The sequence below is a fragment of the Arvicola amphibius genome, chromosome 2 (assembly GCF_903992535.2).
Source record: "Arvicola amphibius chromosome 2, mArvAmp1.2, whole genome shotgun sequence".
Taxonomy (NCBI): domain Eukaryota; kingdom Metazoa; phylum Chordata; class Mammalia; order Rodentia; family Cricetidae; genus Arvicola; species Arvicola amphibius.
The window spans coordinates 141,033,924-141,038,740 of NC_052048.2; the positions used below are offsets into that span (position 1 = coordinate 141,033,924).

The following is a 4,817-nucleotide window of genomic DNA, read 5'->3' on the forward strand; positions in this document are numbered from 1 at the left end:
TCAGTTTGAAACCCAAAATGAGATGTACAGGAGGATTGGGGGAAAGAGATGCTATTTAGTTTTACTTTGGGGCGGTTTTCATCTTCCACCAATAAGAACTTGTATATTTCTATAATTAATGATGTGTACCTTTCAAAGTATCGGGGCATTGCTTTCCAAGAAGACAGCTTGTTATTTACAATTAATATTAATTACTATTTTTGTCATTATTAATTAGACAATCTGGCTTCGTGTGCTCTATACTGGCTCGATGCCTAGGCAATAGCTGGGTGACCTTGTCCAGGTCACTAAAACCTTTTCTAACCTCGATTTCCTGGTCTGAAACCTAAGACAATTGGCATGGATGAGTGAGTATCGAACGGTCATCCTGGACTCATTAGAAAACACAAAAACAACTCAGTGGATTTCAGCCAACAGCAAAAAGAATAAGATAAAAAATGTTGGGGTGCATATCACGTCGTGTGACCCATTACTCCTGCAAGCTTTCATTTCAGATATGCGAGTATCCCTGTATACTCTCTACTGTAGACTGTCATGTAAAAATTTGCCTCAGCTCTGGAGTGAAGTTTTAAAGTTTGAAAACACAGCAAGAGATTACATCCGGGTCCCTTCAGGTTCAAAGTCCGGTTCCCTGAGGCCGTACTCCTAGCCACACACATTAGTACCTATGAACAGAGTGCTCAGAGCGGGGAGGAGAAGGACGTGAAGGAGCCCGTACACTATCACCAGGAAGAGCTCAGCCACAGAAGGGGCACCCTCCAGGGAGGGAGCACGAGCTCCATCGCCTCTTCAGCCAAGGCCAGGGACGAAGGCCTCCGATCCCTCCAGACTGCATTTTCAGAGGACCGCTGAGACACCTGCAGCAATCATCTCTTTCCTTTCTTCCTCTGTCCCCTCCACAAAGGCATGCAGGAGGGACAGGTGGCAGGTGCTCTTCTCGGTGGCCTCACACACAAGGAGAGAGAAAGCTTCGGGGCACTTCATTCTTGTGTTCCCTGAGACTCAAATATGAAGCATCGTCATCACCGTCAATCAACCAACCGACTTTGAAACGGAAGCGGTCAATGAATAGCTGGCAACCTGTAGATCACGCGCTTGGAGGACAAAAGACCTGTTTCTCACACAGATTGTTGACCTGGCTCCTCTGCTTGGAAGAGATTTTTGTCCTGAAGGAAAACATTTGCCACTGTTAACAAGATACATCTTGCAACCAGACTGAGCAACAGGTTTTGTGAGTGCCAAATTCGCCTCTTATGTTATAGGTATGGGACTGCCAGGAGGGGAGATGAGGGTCCTTCCAGCCCTAATTTTCTTTCTAAATTGAATACAAAGATGTCCTTAGCATTATCTCATCTTTCCTGACTCACCAATATGAAACGGTATCTTTCTCTGGTTGACACATGGACCATATGAGCTAACAGTGGCCTTAGGGCCCCGTGACTGCGCTGGAGGAAGACTTGTCAGAAGTGGTTCCTGAGGAAGGAGAGCAGTGGGAAAGTCCGGATTCCAGGCAGGAGGGCCAAAGGTTGAGTGTCAAGAACGTGCGGAGCTCTGTGTCAGTTTGTCAGGGTTTTCATTTCTTTAGGGAGTGAGGCGGGGTGTGTGTGTGTGGGGGGGGGCGCGTGATGTCTCTGAACCTCACAATTAAATTCCATCCAGGAACAGAAATAAGCTAAGGGGTCAGGATCGCCTCCACTAACGTTCCTCATATTTAACAGTTGAAACTGACCCCAGAGGGGTTACCCCTGCTGACCAGGCCGAGCCCTGCCCCCCTGCTCTAAAGAGAGCAACACCAGGCAAGTCAGACACTCCACTCTGAGCTTCACAGAGTATAAGGAATTGCCACTAGGAAATATGAGCTGTTGGGGCAGAGTAAATGAAGGGTCAAGTTATGGTCCATTCCCTGTCCCCATCCTTGTGCTGTTAGAGAAAAACAAGCTTTCTTTTTCTTTAGCTCGTACGAAGTACCATTGGATTCAGTTACTCCATATTGAAAAGGTTACTGCCTCACGGAGGGAACACGTGCCTTGGCGAAGGTGAGCCTTGTCCACAGGGTGATCAGGCTAAGAGGGAGCATCAAGCCACTGGTGGTTGAGACACACCATACAGAGAAATGAGAGCCTGGAGTTTGATGGCCTAACTTAGCCTTAAATAAGACGGTTCTATATATAGAAATCTCCACAAGGAATGTCAGGCTGCAGTGTATATTTAAAGACAAAAGTAGCTTTATTTTCTCCCCCCTTACTACACTGGTGGGCAGGATCAGTGTGTCTCCAACAGCTTTAGAGCTTCGTGGGGAGTTCTCCAACCCTTTGAAAGATTTTTACAGTTTCACAAGAAAGGACCAGGTGAGCTGATTTACGCGAGTTTGTTCTTTATTCCCTTCATTCTTCCTTTCAGTGTGGCACAGCTGCCCAGCCAACAGAGGTCTATAGGCCACCTTCCCAGTGTTCATGGTGCTGTCTTGAGGATGTATCCGCAAAACAGTCCGTCTTCAGGGAGCCTATCGTCTGGAGACTCAAGACACTGAACACAGGCACCAGACGTCAGCTGGTGAGCCCCGAGGCCAGGGCTGTGCTGAGTTCTGAGTGCTGGGCTGGGCGTGCCCTTTCACACACTTTCCAAAATAGTGTCTATATTGTTTGCATGTTAAAGGCGAGGCCATCCAGAGGGCTCAGAGGTTAAGAGGACTCGCAGCTCTTCCAGAGGACCCAGGTTCAGATCCTAGCACCCACGTGAGGAGGCTTCCGGCCTGCAAACTCTATAGGTGGATCTGGTACCCTCTTCTGCCTTCCACAAGCACCGTGCTCATGTGCAAAAGCTCACACTCGTACAAGTAATTAAAAATGAAAGAAAAAATATTCAAATTAAAGAAGGAAAATAAGTGTGTGTATGGGGAGTAAGTGATGAGAGCCCAGAAAAATGGATGTGGTCCAGACCTGAAGCACCAGAGGAGGCTAGAAAAGGAGCCAGATGGCAGGGGGGAGTGCTGCAAAAGAGGGGGGAGGGTATGTGAGAGCTCCAAGACCCTCTCCTTACAAAGACCTGGTCTCTGCATTTCCATGGCAGTTTCCGACATCCTCTGGAAGAGAAAACTGCAGGAGAAAGAGGGTTCCCTCACTTAGGGGAGGAAGGACACAAGGGGCTCAAGTCACAGACTTTAGTGCCAGGCAGGATATTGTTTTGTACAGTTGTCCTCAGTGACCACAAAGATACAACCGCTGGGATCCCGCTTTCATACAAATTTCCAGGGTCAGAACCAAACCTGGAAAAAAAGAAGTGATTCTAGCAGAGAGGTCCTGGATGGATGAGGATGCCAAAGATGGTGAAGATGTAGAGTGGCCCCGGAAGGCAGGCGGCAGCTCTCAGAACCTCCCACAGCCTGGACGCTTCTAGCAGCGTTAGTGGCTGTTGCTTACATGGTTTGCACTGAAGGAGTCTCACAAGCAATGGTCATGAAGCTGTGTGGGGACAGTGAAATCGCCTCAACCTGTCAAGGAATTTCCACAGGGTTTGTAAATGCATCTGGTCAACAATATTTTCTCATGGGAACAGCATTCCACGCCACACCTCGGGGAGCCTGTACCCTCTGTGTGCAGATATGAAAGTCATGTGATCCTCCCTTCTAGCTCTGATCATTGACTTCCTATAGCTGGACACAAAAGTCTTCACTCGACAAGTAGTTTAGAGCGCACTCTGTTTGGTATAGAACCTTCTGGAAAAGTCTTTCCCAGCGGTAGGGCTGCTTCAGAAGAGCCGGCCAACAAGCAGGTCTAAGCTACTTCAGTAATAAACTTCCTTAGGCTCTGCCGCTCAATTACACTGAACAAACACGCAAGATAAGACAAGCTCACTGTGTTCAGTTACTCCCCGTGGAACTCCACTGTCCCCTTCCTCTGTTCAAACTGCACAGACAATGGCCTTCCTTTGCGTGCAACTTTGACTCTTGGCCCTGTACAGACCTAGGCCTTAGCTCAGTGAGAGACCTCATTCGGGACTAGGGGTGGATGTAGACAATTCTCTTGCTTTAAGAAGGTGGACTGGCTGGTTCTGTGTGTCAGCCTGACACAAGCTAGAGTCATTACAGAGGAAGGAGCCTCAGTTGGAGAAATGCCTCCACGAGATCCAGCTGTAATATTTTCTTATTTAGTGTTCAGTGGGGAGGGTCTAGCCCATAGTGAGTGGTGTCATCCCTGGGCAGGTGGTCCTGGGCTCTATAAGAATGCAGGCTGAGCAAATCAGGGGAAGTGAGCCAGTGAGCAGTACCCTCCATGGCCTCTGCATCAGCGCCTGCCTCCAGGTTCCTGTCCTGTTTGAGTTCCTGTCCTGACTTCCTTCAGTAATGAATAGTGATATGGAAGTATAAGCCAAATAAACCCTTTCCCCCCAGCTTGCTTTTTGGACCTGGTGTTTCATTGCAGCAATAGAAACCCCCCCCCCCCAAGACAGAAGGACACCTACATAGGCTTGTCTTCCCCCTTTGAGGACAGCATTGTTCTAATGTAACCCACAATCAATTTTCACAGTTTCCTAACTTTTGGCTGAAGCCTAAACATGGCCTTTGCTCAACCATCGAAAAGAATCCCCAGAAAGCTTTGTTCTTTTGGATAAGAATTTTCTCTTTGTCATGTTTCCCTATCTCCTGCATTCATATCGGATCTACTGTACTGAGTCTTATCTGATGCTTATAAATCCATTTCAAATAGAATCTGAGCTCATGATGATCAGCTTGCATGGTTCTAATCCTCATAGGGAAAACCTACCAACAGGCTTCCACGCCTCTCTTCATACATGTGACTCTATATGTATATATGTAT

At 47.7% G+C, this 4,817-nt stretch overlaps 1 long non-coding RNA gene across 1 annotated transcript; it reads left to right on the forward strand.

Moving 5' to 3' along the window:
- The first annotated feature begins 642 nt into the window (after positions 1 to 642).
- LOC119807707 lies at positions 643 to 4,178 on the forward strand. The gene is made up of 3 exons (XR_005284338.1): positions 643 to 1,231; positions 1,955 to 2,036; positions 2,401 to 4,178. It is a non-coding gene; the product is annotated as an uncharacterized LOC119807707 (long non-coding RNA).
- Positions 4,179 to 4,817: the final 639 nt, after the last annotated feature.